At 44.4% G+C, this 20276-nt stretch overlaps 1 long non-coding RNA gene across 2 annotated transcripts; it reads right to left on the bottom strand.

The window, feature by feature from the left end:
• Positions 1–736: 736 nt before the first annotated feature.
• On the bottom strand, positions 737–16748 carry LOC128110116 (uncharacterized). 2 transcript variants are annotated; one of them, XR_008218047.1, is made up of 3 exons: positions 16583–16748; positions 15418–15503; positions 737–4295 (listed from the first exon to the last, which is right to left on the bottom strand). It is a non-coding gene; the product is annotated as an uncharacterized LOC128110116 (long non-coding RNA). The 2 variants fall into 2 exon arrangements; XR_008218048.1 differs by having other exon boundaries at positions 737–3859.
• Between the last annotated feature and the right edge of the window lie 3528 nt (positions 16749–20276).

Here is a 20276-nt window from a genome sequence, read left to right as displayed (position 1 = left end):
CTGTGGGCATGTCTGTGGAGCATTTTCTTGGTTGCTAATTGATGTCCAAGGGTCCAGACCACTGTGGGTGGTACCACATCCCTTGGCAGGTGGAACTGGGCTTCGAAGGTAACTTAGCTGGGCAAGCCAGAGGAAGCAGACCAGGAAGCATCATTTTCCCCTGGTTTCTCCTTCAGTTTTTGCCTCAATTCCAAGTTCTTAACTTGGCTTCCTCTCAATGATGGATTGTTGTTGCGGGGTATTTGATTATACTGTGAACCCCAAAATTGCATTATTTAAATAAAACCAACCATAGGTCAAGAGATGGAGGAAGCAACCAGTTTCCTGGAAGTAACCAAAGAGAGTGAGGGGAAGCTGGGAGGTCAGAGAAAGAGAGGCACAGGAAGCAGAAGGGAGGGACATCCGGTTGGAGGTTTTGTTTGTTTGTTTGTTTGTTTGTTTGTTTCAGACCGGATCAGAAAAGTCTTTTTCTAAGATGATGGCAGTGGAGGAAGTTCATCCGGCTGCTTTCTCTACCTCTCTGAGCTAGTAGGTTTTCACCCCAGCGTCTGAGGGATGGCTCCTGAGTCTTTATTGGTAAAATAGAAAGATGCTTAGTTAAAACAACATTTGCCTCCCTATATGGAGGTGGCAGACATGAAGCCGCCCCCCCCCCCCCCCCCCCCCCCCCCCCCCCCCCCCCACCGGCTGCAGTCTCCGCAGCAAGGAGGAGGCAGCAGCAGCATGTGAGGCAGCGATAGGATCAGGTGCAGCTGCTGTGCCACAGATATAAAACACCAGACGACAATCTGTAAAATGAAATAAGCCCTTTCCTCCCCAAGTTGTCACAAGTTGTCCCCAAGTTTGTCACAGTAGCAGAAAGCAAACTAGAATACTTGGGTGTCTTGGATGAAGAGCTTGCTAGGCTTGTTTTATAGAATAGTGGAAAAGAGGTGGTGGTGGGGTGGTAATATCAATTTGATTCCCACCTATCCAGAACCTTAAAATACAAATTATATATAATCTGTTTCTCTTCTGTGTGCTGGGGCAGCTCACCTCTCCATATAATGCAGTTCCAGGGGATCTGAGGTCCTCTTCTGGTCTCCTCAGGCACTGTTATATGCACACGCACAATTAACATACACACACACACACACACACACACACACACACACGCGTAAAAATAAAACAAAAATTGCTGGAAAGATAGTTCAGCAGATAAGAGCACTAGTTGCTCTTGCAAAGGACCTCAGTTCTATTCCCAGCACCCACTTGGTGACTCACAACAATCTGTACCTCCAGTTCTAGAAGTTCTGATGCCCTCTTCTGGTCTCTGTGGATATTGTACATAAGGTGATACGCATGTAGGCAAAACATCCATACACATAAAATAAAATTAAAAAAAAACTTAATTTTTTTTAGGTGTATTAGGTCCTATCCTTTTTTTACACCAGTGCATTTGGGACTTCCCAAGCAACAAGAGCTGACATTTGTGGGATGGATGATTAGTACCCACCCATTCACCCCAGCTCCTTATTTTTAACTTTACTTTTAATCAAGATAAACTTTATATTACCGAGGTAAGTATGGTCCTACATTTGAAAACAAACCCATTTCCCAACTTCCGTTGATTGTGTGCAGCCATGTGACTAAGTTCTGGCCAATGAGATGGAGCCCAGAGCTGTTAGGCTGCTGGTAGAGGTCTCCAGGAAGCTGGCAGGGGTCTCCAGGAAGCTGGCAGGGGTCTCCAGGAAGCTGGCAGGGGTCTCCTCCAGGAAGCTGGCAGGGGTCTCCAGAAGAAACAGCTCAGGAAAGCTGGTCTCTCCTTTACCTTTCCTGCTTCCGACCTAGAATCTGACACCAGCTACAACTTCAGCCTCCTTTCATGTGTCTGTTAGAATATATTAATTATATATAATAATGTATTACACTAAGGAAGAGTTTTAACACGTGTGTGTATAATGTATTTTGATCATACGGATCCCCATTACCCTCTCTTATTTCCTTCCCACCTCAGCTGATCACCTTCCTTTTCCCAAGTAGTCCCTCTTCCAGTGTGTGTGTGTGTGTGTGTGTGTGTGTGTGTGTGTCCCAGTGAGCTGCTCACAGGAGCATGGATGAAAGATAATTTAAACAACGTGAAGCAGCTTGAACCAGGGTGAATCATTAATACAAGAAATTGAATCTCTCCTGTATGGCAGAGCTGTCGTCCCATGCTTGGATGACCACATCTGGATTTCTTACAGGTGACAAAATAGATCTCCACATGTTTCAGCCTCTATTATTTGGAATTTCCTGTTGCCGTGACTGAATCTAATCTTGACATGATAGGACCTAAATAAAGAGAATTTTTTTCCATAAATCTCAGCTAAACAAAAGAATTTTATTACATGAATATTCTCTGGTTCTCTAGTATAATTCAGAAAAGGTGGGGTGAATTACTTGGACGTTTTCAATGTTTTAAGTAATTTGGTTTCATTGGAACATGAAAACAAGTACCAGGTAGCCAAGTATTTCTTGTTTCCTTATTTTTGGCTGGACCAAACTAGATCTATAAAAGATTCTGTGAATTAAAAGAATTTTCTCAGTGTTTGGTAGCTGGATGAATTGTTCTAACTAACAATTTTCACAATGAGAAATAAAGAGCAAGATAGAAGAAGGAGAAAATTCAGGAAGGGGTTGTACTTGAACATGGGGACTACTTCAAGTCCCAAAAAAACCAAACCAAAACAAAACAAAAACCCAACAAAAAAAAATTGCATTGTGGTTTGTGGGTGAAGGCTCAGCTGAGCATGACACATGTATTTGTGCCACATTCTCATTATCTGTGGAAGAACATTTAGGTTGTTGCCATTCCCTGGCTATTGTGAACAGGGCAGCAGTGAACGTTGCTGAGCGAGTATCTGTGGACTAGGATGCCCAGTCATTTGGGCATATGCTAAGGAATGGTATAGCTGGGTCATGTGATAGATTCAGCGTTTAGTTTTGTGAGGATGCTCCATACTGATTTCCACAGAGGCTGCACCAACTTGCATTCCTGAAACATCAAATGAAAGTTCTTCTTTCTTCACAGATTCACCGGCATTTGTAGCCTGTTGTTTTATAGATCTTAGCCATTCTGACTGGGGTGAGAGAAAATATCACAGTTGTTTTAATTTACACCTCCCTACCTGCTAGGGATGATGAACACTTTCTGAGGTATTTCTTCGCTTTTTATTTCTTCTATGGAGAACTCTATTTAGATCTTCTTAAGCCATTTTTCAATTGGGTTATTTGCTTCCTAGACCTTTTTTTTTTTTTTTTAAATTCTGTGTATATTCTAGATATCAATCCTCTGTCAGATGTGTATCTGGCAAGTACTCTCTCCCATTCTGTGGGGTTCTTCCTCACTTGGTTGTTTCCTTGGCTGTAAAGAAACTTTTTAGTTTTATGAGATCCCAGTTATCAATTGTTGGCCTTAATTCCTTGGCAAGTGGAATCCCGTTCAGGAAGTCCTCCCTACACATATGTCCTGTAGGTACTGCCCATGTTTTCTTCTAGTAGTTTTAGGGTTTCAGGTTTCAGATTGAGGCCTTTGATCCGATCCACTTGGATCTAATTTTTGTTCAGGGTGATAGATACGGGTCTAATTTCATTCTTCTGAGGGTGGGCATCCATTTCCCAAGCACCATTTGTTGAAGATGCTGTCTTTTGTTCAGCATGTTTTTTGACTCTGTCAAATATCGATCGGACAGCTATAATTATGGATACTCATGCTTTGGTCTTCTATTTAATTCTATTGGTCTACACATCTGTGCCAGTTCCACGCTAATTTGATTACTTTAGCTCTCTAATAATCTTGAAGTCAGGTGTGATGATATTTTGAACAAATAAAATTTCCCTGAGGATGAGAGGACAGAAGAAACCACTAGATTAGATTAGAGGTCAGGCAGTGGTGGCACACACCTTTAATCCTAGCACTCAGGAGGCAGAGGCAGAGATCCGTCTGGATTTCTGTGAGTTCAAGGCCACACTGGGCTACATGAGATTACTCCAGTCTAAAAGAGAAACAGAGCCAGGCAGTGGAGGCACACACCTTTTATTCCAGCACTTGGGATCACACACCTTTGATCCCACCACGAGGAAGGTTAAGACAGGAAGTGATATGGCTGGGCAATGAAAGGAATATAAGGCAGGAGGAGACAGGAACTCAGGTTCTTTCAGGCTGAGGAGTTGGTGAGGTAAGAGGTGATGGCTGTGGCTTGCTCTGCTTCTCTGATCTTTCCACTGTCACCCTGATATCTGGCTCCGGGTTTTTATAAGACCAATTAGGATTCCTGCAACAGTCAGGAATAGCAATCTCTTCAGTATTATTCTTTTTGCTCAAAATTGCTTTGGCTATTTAGGGTATTTTCTGGGCACCCAAACTCACATGGACATACCCCCACACAAACACACATAATTAAAATAAAATAAATATTTAGAAACATTGTTTTAAAAAAGCTGGGCATGGTGGTGCACACCCTTAACCCCTGCATTCATTGGGCAGAGTCAAGCGGACCTCTGTGAGTTCTGGGCTAGCCTGGTCTACAGAGCGAGTTCCAAGCTATCCAGGGCTAAATTACAGCAAAATCCTGTCAAAGCAAAACAAAATAAACTAACAAAAATAAAATAAAATAATAAAAAACAAGGTCACCTAGCAGGGCAGGAAATTTTTGTCAGCTTAAAAAAAATGAGCTTAGTCTTTTAAGCTGATCTTAGGTGGCTTATGAGACAGAAGGGGACAGAGGGCACATCATGACCTAAAGCCAGAGGGACAGCAGCAACTTGTGTTGGTGAACGGAGAAGCAGCTATTTCTAGAATGTCAAGTGTGATGCTGTGGGCGGGGCGAGCCCAGAATGGTGGCCTCATTTCCTCCAGAAATCCAGGACTAATTAAGATTGTTCAGCTTGTGAGAAGTGTCTCCTTTTATATTTTTTCCCACTTTCTTCATTAAAGCCACTTTTCACATCTTGACTGCAGGACGGGACCAGATTTTGCAGGTCGGGGGCGGGTGGTACTGTACTCTGCCTTGGGCTCTCCGATCTGCACGTGATCAACATTGGTGTGGAATTTTACTTCTATTCCTCCTTGCTAAGACTTTCACAGTTCAGTTGATCCTAAAGCTGAGGATGTTGCCCTCAATGTGTTCTTCCAGGAGTCCCCACCGCGGCCTCCTAATTTCTCCTTACACTGGCGGACACCCAGCAAGCAGGTGATTTTGTCTTTCTTGACTCAGTCTCTTTCCGATGGACGGAGTCAATGACAACTGTCCTGCCAGGAGACACCAGCGCAAAGCGACTTTGCATTTAAAACCTTTGACTACCGACTACCGAACTACTACATTCCCGGCCTCATTCTCCCATCTTTCTTGTGCCCAAACCGAACATGCCCCTGGCAGATTTAAACCATCAAATTTGCAGACCAGCACAGGAGCGGGAACTTTCTGAAGTAATTTCTGACCATCTGTTAGGTCTTTGTTTTTTTTTTTCCACTCAAAATATCTATAAATCTTTCAAAAGTGGGCTCAAATATTATCACCTTTTGAAAAGCCTGATTCCCCAGGCAAAATGAGTCAGTTTGGCTCTTTATAGCTTTAAAATCTATGAGTCTTTCAAAATGTAACAACTTCTCTTTTAGGTTTGTCTGTATTTCTGTCTCTCCACTAGATGGTGATGTTCTCAAGGGCAGGGGTGATGACCTGTTTGCTTCTGTGAAGTTCATTCATTTTACCCATTAAAACCAAACCAAAGCCGGGCGGTGGTGGCGCACGCCTTTAATCCCAGCACTCGGGAGGCAGAGCCAGGCGGATCTCTGTGAGTTCGAGGCCAGCCTGGACTACCAAGTGAGTCCCAGGAAAGGCGCAAAACTACACAGAGAAACCCTGTCTCGAAAAACCAAAAAAAAAAAACAACAAAAAAAAAAAAAACCAAACCAAGCCACTAGGCATCAGGACCTTATGACTAACCACATGATTCATTCCCAGCACACACACACACACACACACACACACACACACACACACACACACACACACACACACACACACTGGGGGTGGGGGACAGTGAGACAGAGAATACTCTTTTTTTTTGGGGGGGGGAGGTATTTCAAGACAGGGTTTCTCTGCAGAGAATACTCTTAATCTTAGCTGTTTTTCAGGCCTGAGGCTGTAGTCTAGTTGGTTCAGTGCTTTCCTAGAATGTATGAAACCCTGAGCTCAACCCTTGGAATCGCATAAAGCCGGCATGGTTAGAACATACCTGTCTCCAGGAGGTGGTGGCACATCCCTTTAATCCCAGCACCCTGGGAGGCAGAGGCAGGTGAATCTCTGAGTTCCAGGCCAGCCTAGTCTACAAATCAAGTTTTATGACAGCCAGAGCTACACAGAGAAACCCTGTCTCGAAAAACCAAAACAAAACAGAACATGCCTATCATCTCAGCACTCTGGAGTTGGAGCCAAGAGGATCAGAGAAGTTCAAGGCCATCCTCGGCTACATATTGAGTTTGAGGTCAATGTGGAATACAGTTTTCTTCATAAAAGCAACCAACACCTTAAACATTTCAGGCAAGAGTTAATTGAAAAAAAAAATCCAGGTGCTGGTGAGATGACTTGGTGAGTAGAGATGCTTCCAACTGACGACCTGAACTGAATCCCCGGCACCCACATGGTGGGAGCAGCGAGAGGAGTGACGGGGGCGGGGGGGGGGGGGGGGGGGGAGGTTGGGGTACAATGCCAAGGGACAAATCACAGCCTTCCAAGTCCCACCCCATGTCACGTCCTACTCCCTATATTCAGGTCCCATTTCTTACAGTTTCCACTACCTTCAGGTGCTACTTTCAACTGGGGGCCAGGCTTTCAACATGGGAGCGGTAGGGCATCCCAGATGTAATCTATTACTGGCTCAGGAGTTTAAGCTTAAATCACAACACTGTGTTTTCAGTAGTTGCTATGATTTGTATCTTAAATGTCGCCAACACAGCAGTTTCCAGAGGTTGGCCTTTGGGAGGTGATTGGGTCCTGAGGGCTCTGTGACACCATACACAGCTTAATCCACTGATGGATTAATAACTTAATGGTCTGTTGGGGGTGGTGGTGGAAATAATGGGAGGTGTGGCCTAGTTGGAGGAAGTGGGTCTTTGAAGCATGACCTCAAATATGTGTTGTCTTCAGCCCCTTCCCAGGAGCCATGAGGTGTATACCAGCACTCCTGGCTTTATGTATTTTCTTAATACATAGCTTTCATCTGTGTCTTCAATAGTTTTTACCTGTCCCTGACATTCATTTTAATGTGAAACTGATCCTGTTCTGAACAGAATTTAATTCCTGGTCCTCTCACTGAGCCTTGTTCTTAGCACACAATAGCCATGAATGTACCTGCTACATTGAAAGGGAAAAACTGAGCTGTGGCACTCAAAGAATCAGTGCCCAGGTATTCTAAGCATAACAACGGTTAATGTTTAAAGTTACTATCATGATGATAACACAAAATGAATATGGCTTTTATGTGCAGAGAGGAACCATCCACACTTCACTTTTTGAAATCAGAACAATCTTAATGTTTCCTGCTGGTAACTAACTGAACCACACCATAGCAGTTGCTGCCACCCTTTAGCATACTGTTTAATTTGTCTGTTCTGTGCCTTCTGTCCCACTTCATCTTTGCGCACTAATTATACACTTTCTGTTTACCTGGCATATGTAGGCTTAGTAGAGCTTAGGCGGCCTAGCTAAGCCAAATTCTCTGAAATGTACTTTCCCTTTGGAGAACAATTTTTTTTTGTAGATTAACAATATTTTTTGTAGGTTATCATAGTAAGCTCCATAAACTGGCAAAATCTATTTGGATTTTTTTTCAAAGAAATTAAAATTCAAAAGTGCTGAGATGTTAAGTAATGAATAAAATAAAGGAATTAATAATTCATTAATGTATTAATAAATATTTCAGTACTAAATGGAGTCCTGGTGAATGCACATTAATATCTTAGTAAGTGAAATTCTTTGAATGTTTTCTAAATTTCAGTTTAATGTATTTAGTATTGACCATGGATCCATAGATAAGAGATTTAGCAAAAGTCACTAATAAATAGGAAAAGGGAACTTTGAGAAGTTTTAATAAATGAACGTATTCACAGTGTAAGACATTTAAAGGCAAAGATAGCTACCAATCACACCCTAAATGTGAGTTCATTTTACTAATTAGGACTCTTCTCCCCTGAAATTTATTAAGATGCATTCAGACACTCATTAAGAGAATCACGGCTATTTCAATGAAGTTGTAGTCTCTCACTATATATCCTGAAATGTCTTCAAATGAATGCTTTTAACTCATTGTAATTTTATTTCATTATTAGCCATGACTTTTGGGATTCTGTGTGTGTGTGTGTGTGTGTGTGTGTGTGTGTGTGTGTGTGTGTGTATGCGCGCACACACACACCAATAATGCTCTTCTTTCCGGTACGTTACTCTGTAAATGTTAATGGCACTCAGGCCAGTTGTGAAGACCAAATGCATCTCTAAACATTACTAAATGTCCCTCCAGAGCAGAAGGTCACCTTCTAAGGGCCACCAGCTCTATAGTAATGTTTTCTAGAAGGCTCTTGATCTTAAAAGACCTAAAGTAGGAAAGTCCCAAGAATCGACAATTCATTCATTAATTTACTGATTGTCTTACCTATTCATTCATTTATTTCAATTTTGTTGAAGCATCAGTCACAGATCATTCATTCATTAGCCATACCTTCAAAATGCTCTTTGGGCAAGGTATCACAGTGCATGCCTTTAACCCCAGCACTTAGGAGGCAGAGGCAGGCAGATCTTCGAGTTCAAGGCCAGCCTGGTCTACAGAGAAAGTTTCAGGACAGCCAGAGCTAAGCAGAGAAACCCTATCTCTAAAAACCAATAATAATAATAATAATAATACATGTTACCATACCAAACTTTTTAGGCAGAGATAGGCAGATCCCTAGGCCCCTTGGCCAGCCAGCCTAGCCTGCCTGAAGAGTTGTAGGCTAGTGAGAAACCCTATGTGGTGGTTTAATGAGAAGGCATTTGAACACCTGGCAGTTAGTGGTGCTGTTTGGGAAGGTTATGGGGAAATGTAGTCTTGCTGGAGGAGTCCACCTGGGGGAGGGCTTTGAGAGTCCATAGCCTTGTTCTACTTCCGGTGAAAATAAACAAACCTACATTCATCTCATTAGTATGCAAATTTGCCTTCATCTTTAATAAATGGTAAAATTACATGTCCATCAAAGAGTTGTTTCGAAGTTATTTTTATTGTTTTTGAGAATTTATTACCTGAGTACTGTATGTATATTATTTCTGCCCTGCCTCTCTACCTCCTCCTGCCTCCACCTCAACTCTCTCTCATGTTTATGACTTGTTTTTTTATAATTATTCATGTTACACACACATGCACATGCATACAACCTACTGAGCCCACTAAGTATTGCTATTATGCATATGTGTTCAGGGCTGACCACTTAGGATTGGAAAACCTCAGGAGGTTCAGACATAAAGAAAACTGATTTCCCATCTTTCCACACCTATTGACTTGACTACCTGGAGCTGTTCATCTAGGCATAGGGCCTTGTGGGACTTTCTCAATCTTCATGGCATGTTGACTGCTGTTGTTTAAGGGCAGGTCTTGTTTAAGTGATTGTACTATCAAGATTCATGGGGACGGCATCCCTGCTGTGTCTAGAAGACACCATTTCACAGCAGACATGTTGGCCCTCTGTCTTTACAGTCTTTTTATCTCCTCTTCCACAATCTTCCTTGAGCCTTAGGTGTTGGGGGTGCTGAGCACCCCACACTTATTCTCTGCATTTTGACCAGTTGGATAACTTTTTAGTAGTTCCAAATGAACCTCTTTATGAGTTATTATCAGTAGATGTTTGGTTAGTATGCCCGTTTTATGCATCTGCAGACTAGGATCATGCATACATTTTTTTTTTAGACAAAGGGGGGTTGCGGCGAGAACTAAAAGTTTAATAAGCTCTGGTCTAGACACAGGCTGCCTTATCCACAAGAGCACACGCTGTCAATCCTATATCCAGAAAGGGTTAACTCCCTAAGGTGTGGTGGCTAGTAAGGCATACTTTGTCTGTTATATTCTGCATACATCCGTCAACATCATAACTACACTTGATTTGCAACCACATCCTTCTCGGACTACAGCTATGATAGGCCCCAAGCCCTCTCCTTTGTCCTCCACAGATCACTGTGAGGCAATATCGTCTTATTCCTCTGTGCATCCCCAGGTCTTATATAACGTCTTTTAAAAACCTAAAATAAGTATCATAACTTGCATATCCTTTGCTCTGTTTCTGACCTAGTCCATGACTGAACTGGTTCCTCCCAGTATTCAGGTAATTCGGCTGTCAAGTTCCTCCATATTGAAACATTTCCTGCTGGAGGGAGGAGGGAGCCACGAGACTCAGGAAGCAAGCTCACCTCACAAATCCTGGAGAGTGAAGATTACGAGGTTTCCAGGGCCCCTCCCCGAGATGATAGCAATCAATAATTGCTGAGGAGGAGGCAGAGTTGCCTGCAGGAGGTGCACCAAGCTGTCCAGCCATTGGCAGGTTGGCAGAGAGCTCCAGAATACAGCTGTCATGCATTGTCACCAGCTGGGTAGTCTTTTTAGGAATGCAGCCATTAAGTAACCATTCACCAAAACTCCCAAGAATAATCCCGGGTGAAGTCATGGCGCATCAACTTTGCTTTTGCTAGAATCGCTCTTTTGACCTGTCAATGGTTCCCTAACCAGGGGGAAGAGACGTCTGTGCTGTGTCTCCCCAGGAAAGTCCCACACAACATCAGTGAAAGGATCACTTCCTCAAGGATTGTTTCCTTGACATTGTCAAGGTGTGCTTTCACTGTTTCTATGGTAGTTCAGAGAACACCTCAGGTCTCTACTTCATGGCAATGTCCGTTCCCTAATTTATACCATCTGTAGTAGCCAATGAGGCCCAAGAGATCTAGAACTACAGATAATCCCCCTTTGGTGCTGCTCTCCAGTCCGCCATGGTATGTGCTCAATAAACATTTCAGGAACGAAAGAAGTTTGATTAATAGCATTTGTGAGACTGATCTTTCCTTTCCTTTCACCCTCTACTGGCTACAGTTGTTCACATCGTGGCAAGCGGCTGGTACATTTTTGCTCCTGAGTACAACTCTTTTGAAAGGTTGCTATCACTGTGTATTTCTATCACCTACTGTATGGACACAGTGTCTTGGTGCATAGAGGTCAGGGTGCTGGCTGCTTGTGCATGCAGCAGAATCCCCCCACCCCCGCTTCTCCGGGACTTTGGCTGATAAAGCAGTGGTGTCTTCCACCTGCCTTCCCCTGCCCAGAACGGCGGGAGTCTTTAGAGAGTTTTCTCTCCAGGCAGAACTCAGACTCTCTGGGTTCTTTTCCTAATTTAGTTGAACCACTAGAGGGGGCAGTGACATTCTCTGTGGCACCTCGATGTAGGATTGTAGGGTCAGATGGGTTTTACGGACCTAGGGCAGACTTCTCCCATCTGATAAACCAAGGAACAGAGTGGAAACGGGAAAAGCTTTTCCTAAGGCTGTGGACTTAGTCAGTGGCTTCCCCCCTCCTCGGGATTCTACATGTAGCACACTTATCCTGTTTCCAGGCCTGGGGGGACGGGGGTCCTACAGGTTATCTGGATATGGCTCATGTGTGATCAGGCCGATTAACTCATCCAGAATTCCCTGGGCTGCTAACGTTTTTTTGTTTTTAATCTAAGTTTATTTATTAATGGTCCATATGTGAGCATGTGAGCTGGAGGGAGGAGAAGCATGTGGTGATGGAGGTTGTGCTGGACCTCAGTTCTTTTAGAAAATGAGATGTAGCAGACAGTGATGGCTATTGCCCTTTTCACCAGTGCTGGCTTCCTGTCACCCCTCTGCCAGTAACCATCCCCCTCCCCGCCACTTGCAGAGGCATGGGCCGGGGGCAGTGTAGGCTAGCCATAGCTCCCCCATTCCTCCCTGACAGAGGGATGATTCAGGGGAGGGTATGAATTTCAGGTGGGTCTATGAGAGGCCTCCCCAGAGTCTTGAAACTCCTAATCCTCCTGCCTCCATCTCCCAAGGACTGGGATTACAGGTGTGTGCCAGCATGCCCAGCAGAGGAGTCTTGTTTAAAGGGTAGTTAAGAGAGCTCTGCAGAGACCCAGAGAGACGATCCAGGCAGGGGACAGAGCCCCAGTTCCAGCCCTTCCGCCCTGGCGCCTGCAGCACCTCTCACACTCTTGGTGTTGCCCTGTTATGCCACCTAAAAACAGGCTTTTCCGTTCCTTTTTTTTTTTCTTCAAAGATAATTTGACTTGGATGTTTGTCATTCATGATGAAGAATTTTACTGTAATTCTACAGATTGTTAGAACTTTCCAGAAATAGCTCTGAAATTGAGTGGATGTGCTGTGTCTCTTGTTCCCAACCAGCTGGTCCCCTTTCTCTCCTCAGCCTCTCTTCCACCTTCATGTTGTGGTAGTTTGGATGTAATTGGCCGCCATAATCCCATAGGGAGTGGCACTATTAGGAGATATGGACTTGTTGGAGGAAGCGTGCCACTGTGGGGCTGGGCTTTGAGGTTTCCTATGCTCAGGACACCGCCCAGTGTCTCAAGTCAGCTTCCTGTTGCCTGCAAGATGTAGAATTCTCAGCTACTCCTCCAGCACCATGTCTGCCTGCACACCGCCGTGCTCCCTGCCGTAATGATAAGGGACTGAACCTTTGAAACTGGCAGTGAGTCTTCACTCAGCCAGGAAAGACGTGGTACCAGTGAGGCCCAGGGCACGGACACATGATTCAGTTGCTTCTGCACTTGTCTGTAACACAGGTTTTACTCTAAAACTCCAAGCTGTTTGCAGTTCATCCCTTGAGTGGTGTGCCAGTATGGCTCATCTATATGGGCAGTACTGGGTAGTTTGAAGTGTTGCCCTGAATTTAGGGAACAGCATTCAAGTCCTCACTCTGAGTTTCTCTTATTAGAAAGCAACAAAGTAAGCCATCTTACAGCTCCAGGCCTCTACTGACCAGCTTAAAACCATAGTACCTGAACAACCTGATCCTAAGATATGTTCTGGCCTTAAAATTATATTATCAACAAAGGACAATTCAATACATATTTTGAGAACTGCGTGTTGATTTAGCTGATCTTGTGAAGTCCACCCCCAAATCACGTTTAACTTCACTGTTCTTTTCATGAGCGCCTAAGGCAAGCCAGATGCAGTATCATTCAGTATCTTCCAAATAGAAATCTCTGCTTCTGCCAGGGAAGTACAGCCCTGCCCTCCTTAGCAAATCATTTATTACCTACCCTGAGGGTTGAGCACACGATATGGCAGGGAGAGCCAATGCCTTCTTCTGTAATATTAATTACTGTGAAGTAGCAATTCTGTACTTCGGGGTCTGGGAGGAAAGAGCTTTCCTCACATTCTCACCTCTGCCTCCCAGACTCCCTCGACACATCCACCTCCCAGACTGTGAATAGCCAGGGTTGCTAGGAGACCTGTCGACTGTGGAATAAAAAGGGAAGCAGCTACTTCCTGGATGCCCCATCTAGTTTGAAAAGATGGAGTTAAAGTACAAGTGGAGGTGGGAAGGGAGGGGAGGAGAGGGGGGAGGGAAGATACACGTGAGAATCTTGTCATGCTTGCCAGGCCTAAGCTCCTCTCCAAGAAGCAGTGAGCTAAACTGGTTTGCTCTGGGAGGCAAGGCAATACAGTGAGGCTCAGCCTAACTGGGTGGAGGGTGACCAGTTAGACACTGATGAGACCCATTTAGGACACAAAGTTAAGGGTAATTTAAGGAATGCTTGGGAATGTAGCTCAGTTGGTAGCACGGATAAAGCTCGGGGTTCGAGGCCTAGCACCACGTAAAAACTGAGCATGGTGGTACACAGCTGTAAGGCCAGCGCTCAGCAGGTAGAGGCAGGAGGATCAGGAGTTCAAGGTCATCCTCAGGTACATACTGAGTTCAAGGCCAGCAGGGCTACATAAGACCTGTTCTCAACCCAAGCTCTTCCCCAACAGTAAGAGCATTCTCAGGTGAGGTCTACCCAGTGGTTTCAGTTACCTTCCTGTTGCTCTGATAAGACACCCTTACAGAAGCAATCTAGGAAGGAAGACTTTACTTCAGCTCTCAGTTCCTGGGCACCGTCCATCATGGCAGGGAGGTTAAGGCCACAGGAGCATGGAGCAGCTGGTCACATGACAGTCTAAGCCAGGAAGAATGAGACGAATGCTTGTGATTGGTTCACTTTCCCCTTCTGGTGGGTTGAAAGAAAATGGCCCCCAAGAAGGAAGTGTGACTTTGTTGGAGTAGGTGTGGCCTTGTTGGAGGAAGTGTGTCACTGTGGAGGCGGGCTTTGAGGTCTTCTATGCTCAAGCCACACCCAGTGTCTCAGACCACTTCCTATTGCCTGTGCAAGGTGTAAGAACTCTCAGCTTCTTCTCCAGCACCACGTCTGCCTGCATGCTGCCTTGCTTCCTGCCATGATGACAATGGACTGAACCTCCAAACTGTAAGTCACCTCCATTAAATGTTTTCCTTTATAAGAGTTGCCATGGTCATGGTGTCTTTTCACAGCAACAGAAACCCCGACTAAGACACCTCTCCTCATATGATCTGGGATCCCAGCCCAGGGACGGTTCCACCCACAGTGGGTAGGGCTTCCTATCTCAATCTAATCAAGATAATTCTTCGCAGGCATGCCTAGATAGGCTCATATCCCAGGTGATTCTACATCTTATCAAGTTGACAGTTGAGAAACCATCACACCTATTCCACCATACTATTGGGTTTCTGGACATATCTGTCATATGTGCCAAGCCCAATAAATGGTTATTATTGTTTTGATTGTCCTTGTAGGTATAGATTTTGTCTCTGTAATTATTTTTAAGTCATTATGGATTAAAAACACTTTTTTAAAGACATGGTCAAGTTATGTAGCCTCAAACTCCTGATTCTCCTACCTCAGCTTCCTGACAGCTGAGATTACAGGCATGTGCCACCAAACCCTACTTTACATTACAAATGTCTTTACCATAGACCTGTCATCACTTAATATCTGTCTAAAAGCATATTATCCTATTCCTACACATGTCTGAAGCACATACTGAGAATCAGTTTCCTTCATCTAACCCACACGCACCATGGTCCCCAAGAGTTGTCCCATAATCCAATCCAGATAAGCTGAACTAGCTAATGAAACAAAATGCACCACCTGCAACCAATGTCTTATCGGAAAAGAGTCACTGTCCTTCCATTCCTGTTCTCAATGTTTCAGCTAAGCTGAGTGTGGCATGTGCTTGAAGTTCCTGTGTTTGGTGGGGCTCACACCTCCCTTGGGTACACCTGCTGTCCACCTCATTTTGGCACGTGACCTGGACAAAGCTGCCTTACCTGATTTTACTCAGGCTGGTTGCTCACAACAGCAGTTTCTGAGGCAGGGGGCTGGCAGTGAGTTTTCTGTTAGGAGGGATCACATCCTGTAAAGACAAAACATTTCCAGACATGTGGTGGTCGGGTCATGTGAGGTCTGGGATCATCTGGAACAGTGAGCTTCCGGGAATGCTGCCTTTAGCAACTTTGCCTGGCAGACACCGGAACACAGCTCTTTCTGGATTCAGAAAAGAAAACAAAGAGAGCAAAAACACCAAGTGATGTGCTAGCTTCAAAAATGTGAGGAGAAAGAGCATCTGAAAATCAACCCATGGACCTTCTACACCTCATGCCGCAGGACTCAGACTAATTGACAATTCAAAGGACTGGGGTGGGGGTGGGGCTTTACGTGGTCCAAACTTCGGCCACTTGTGTAGATCATTTCTGAAACTTAGGTGCAGATGAAGGTCTTCAGAACGATTCTCAAAATCCTGCTTTGGTTAAGCAGCTCCAGAGCCATGGCCTTTAGTCATGCCAGTCTCTGCTCTGCCCTCTGACTCCCTTGATGCGTGTGTGTGTGTGTGAGTGTGTGTGTGTGTGTGTGTGTGTGTGTGTGTGTGTGTGTGTGTGTGTGTTTGTACTACCTCTGAAGCCTCAGCTGAACCATATATGGAAGGTAGCCAGGGAGAAGGGGGTCCATCCTTCCAGCATGAATTCCTGTGAACTGTAGTAAGGAAAGGAAGTGATAGACAAGTATGGAATCTTAGAAGTGCAAATTTTGCCTTTGTTTTTCATGATGATGTTTCTGACCCAAAATTCCAGGACTACTTAAAGATGTACTCATCCGTACTCTTCTTGGAGGCTCATAAATTAGTAACATGTTTATGTATCTGCTTTAATGTTGTCTACTGCACACACACATACTTATATCTCTCTGGATAATGCATATCACACACATAAGCATTACATATATTTTATATGTGCACACATTATATAAAGTTTTATATTTATATAAAATGTGTCCTCAGGTAATATTACACATACATTGAAGAGAAAAGTTTTGTCTGTCTTTCTCTCTCTCCTTTCTTTCTCTCCTTTCTTTCTGTTATCCCTCCCCTGCCCCTTCAAGTTTTCTTCAAACTATCAAACCTAATGTATAACTTCCTCCCAGCCTCCTTCCTCTTACCTATGCTGAAAGTATCTTCTCTCGAAGCAGCAGGGTTGCTCTTGTGTCTAGTCCTCACACTTGAAGAAAAACCATCTACTTTTGCCCTCTCTACGTAAACAAAGGAGAGCTTTGGCCGCCCTACGCTCCACTGTCTCTTCATTCTCACTAAGAGGAACAGGAAGTAGTAAGCAGAGAAGATGAGCCCTCTGGGGGCCAGGCCAAACTGGACAACAGCCAGGATTCAAAGACTTTTTTTCAGTTTTCAGCTCTGTGCCAGCTGCAGATGAGCACAGTTTGCTCTGCACTGCTGTCCTCTCTGTCCTGTGTCCTCTTCATCAGTTACATAAGGAGCTTCGTGCATGTGTGTGTGTGTGTGTGTGTGTGTGTGTGTGTGTGTGTGTGTGTGTAGGGGGGGTCAATATAAAACGTTACATTGCAAAAATCCCTCTCTGAAGACCTCATGCTCACAGTCTCCCCACTTTTCCTTACTTTGAATATGCAGCACAGTCCACATAGACCTGTACGTGCATGTCACCTCTATGGTTAACAGCTCAACTCTGGATCATTGTGCATCATCTGTGTTTCAAGGTTATGTCCTTTAGCTATCTGGCATGGCTTCTGGAACCATGGAGTTTATAACCCAGAATATTATACATTCAAAGCATGTGGGGTTTGCTTAGGATGTTTATTGTATTCAGGAAGCTCAGGTTCCTTTTAAACGTAAAAAACATTATGTATATTTGCTTCCATGTATGTATGCACACCATGTGTGTGTTTGGTGCCCATGAAGGCCAGAAGAGAGTGTCAGATGCCCTGGAGCTGGAGTTACAGGTGGTTGTGAGCCACCCCAAACCTGTGCCCTCTGCAAGAGCAGCAAGTGCTCTAACTGCTGGGCCGTTCTGTGACAGTGGAGGTTGAGCCTCACATTGGTGGAAGGAAGTCTCTTCAGAAAGATGCTTAGGGTGAAGTCTGAAGGAAGAGCAGGGGACAGCCAGGAGGAACGAGCTAGGCGCGGGTGTTGGAAGGAAGAGATTCCTGTCACAGAAAAGAGCTTCTGCCTGAGGCCTAGAGGAGCCGATGCTCATTGAGGATGCTCTCTAGGACGTCAGGCAGCAGGCATGTGTGAGGGACGAGCTCCCTCTTCCGAGGAGCCCACCCTTCACACATCCTCTGTGTTAATCCGCTTCCATCACTGTGACAAAACCCGGGAGATAAACAACGGAAGGAAGAAGGAGGGATTTCCTTGGCTCAGGGTTTCTGAGATCTCAATCTGTGGGTCTTTCGGAGCCATCGTTTCTGGACACGTGGTCAGGCTGAACATCATCACAGGGTGCGTGTGGTGGGCAGTTTGCTCCTTCATGGCTTCGAAGAGCAGGGGGACTCAATCCCTTCGAGGGCACGCCTCCAGTGACCCAGCTTCCTCTCACTAGTCTGTGTCTCCTGCAGGTTCCACACCCCCCAACAGCAGCCAAGCCTTCAGCATAGAGCTTTTGGGGGACAGTCCACATCTAAACTCCACCTCTCTTCTTCTCAGACACCCCGTCTGGTTTTTTTTTTTTTTTTTTGTGCCAGCAGCTTGGCAGGGCAGAAGCAGTTGTCTGGTAGGGCATACTTCCAGTCCCCTTGTATTCAGAGGGGACTCTGCCAAAGATCACATGCAACTTAGTTTGACTCAGCTTTTCCTATGCTGAGAGATGATCAATACCTGAGAAAACAAAAGCAAAATCTGTGTGAGACAAGGAGAGGATTGATAACATTCCAGGTCAGAGAGGAGCCGCATCAGACTCTGCAACTGCAGAAATGGGGCCCAGCTGCTGTTTCTGTTTCTTTTCTTTGTGTGTGTGCATGCTCACATGCAAGCAGACATATGCGCGTGTGTGCATGCTCACATGCAAGCAGGTATATGATCATGTGTGTGCATGCTCACATGCAAGTAGGTGTGTGTATATGTTCACATGCAAGCACAGGTGTATGTGCATGTGTGTGCATGCTCACGTGCAAGCAGGTGTGTGTCCCAGTGTTCAGACGCATGTGAAGGCTGCAGGATGACACTGGGTGTCTCCCTCAACTGTTCTTCACCTTATTCTTTGAGACAGTCTCTCCCTGAAACCGGAGCTCACCAGGTCAGCTGGACTGGGGGCCAGCACATCTCCAGCCCTGGAGTTGCAGGTGTGTCCTGCAGTGCCTGCTTTTAACACGGGTGCTGCAGACGGAGCTCGGGTCCTCGCACCTGTGCAGCAGGCGCTTTCCTGGCAGCCATTTCCCCAGAGCACCCAGTTGCGGTTTCCATCCATTGCACTTATTAGAGTCTGCATCAATTATTTTTTCTCTTCAACATTGTTTTTAATTATCTATCGAAGCTTTTGGGGCTTAATGAATTGTTTCACTCGGCTAAGTGTTGGGATTACTGCAGAAAACACTTACCATAATGTGTGTCTATTCTGACTGTCTTCTCTCTCTTCCTCAGTTGGAAACCATTTTTTTTTTTTTTGAGCTAATGTTTGATGTCTCTGGGCACCCATTCAAGGTGGGAATGGCAATCTGTTCTGGATTAATCTACGGATAAAACACTTTTAGCTTCATTTTAGAGTGAAAATTCAACCTTACTAGCAATTATGCCATGTTTACATATCTACTCTGTTTAAAAACCCCTCACTTCTCCCTCGTATCATCACAAACTATGGGCAGGCATAGGTGTAGAATCAATAATGGTATAAGAATTGTCCTCTTTGGAGTATTGAAATAAATCCTGTTATATATTGTAGTTGTTTGAAAAAAAGAATGGCCTCCATAGGGAGTGGTACTATTAGAAGGTGTGGCCTTGTTGGTGTAGGTGTGGCCTTGTTGGAGTAGATGTGGCCTTGTTGGAGTGGGTGTGGCTTTGTTGGAGGAAGTATGTTACTGTGAGGGTGGTCTTTGAGGTCTCCTATGTTCAAGCTACACCCAATGACACAGACCACTTCCTGTTACTTGCAAGTCAAGATGTGGGACCCTCAACTCCAGCTCCAGCACCATGTCTGCCTGATGATAATGGACTAAACATCTCAAAATGTAAGCTACTCCAATTATATATTTTTCCTGTATAAGAGTTGCCATGGTCATGGTCTCTTCACAGCAATAGAAACCCTAAATAAGACATATATGAACTAAAAATATATTTCAGATGTGCAAAATTCAGTCAATCAGATGTTTAGTTCTAGCTATAATGAAGCAGAGGACAGTTTTATCATCTGTGATAATTAATCTTAATTGTCAGTTTGAGTAGATTTGGCATCACCTAGGAGACACATCTCTTTGTTCTGTATACTTAGTGTTTTAATTATGATATGCTATGGGCCGTTTCTTTCTTGGCCTGGTCTAGTTGGGGTTCTATGTGTTCCTTTTATCAGCATGTGAATGTCTTTCCTTGGTTTGGGAAAGTTTTCTTCTATGATTTTGTTGAATATCTATGTCATTGATTAGGAATCCTTCCTCATTTATGCCTATAATTTAAAAGTTTGATCCTTTCATGGTGTCCCACATTTCCTGTGTGTTCCTTTCTTGTGTTAAATCTTTTTCAAATTCTTTGCTTATTTCATCTCAATCCTCTACTTTATCTCTAAGTCCTAATGTTCTATCTTCTGCTTGTTCATTCTACCCATAAGGCTTTCCTTAGGGTGTTCTAGCTAGGTAGTTGGGTTTTTCAATTCCATCTTTTTTGAAGCTTGAGCTT

The sequence above is a fragment of the Peromyscus californicus genome, unplaced genomic scaffold (assembly GCF_007827085.1).
Source record: "Peromyscus californicus insignis strain IS unplaced genomic scaffold, ASM782708v3 Scaffold_14__1_contigs__length_90479793_seg_2, whole genome shotgun sequence".
NCBI classification, from domain to species: domain Eukaryota; kingdom Metazoa; phylum Chordata; class Mammalia; order Rodentia; family Cricetidae; genus Peromyscus; species Peromyscus californicus.
The sequence above is the reverse complement of the archived record's forward strand: the minus strand, read 5'-3'. Positions and strand labels throughout refer to the sequence as shown.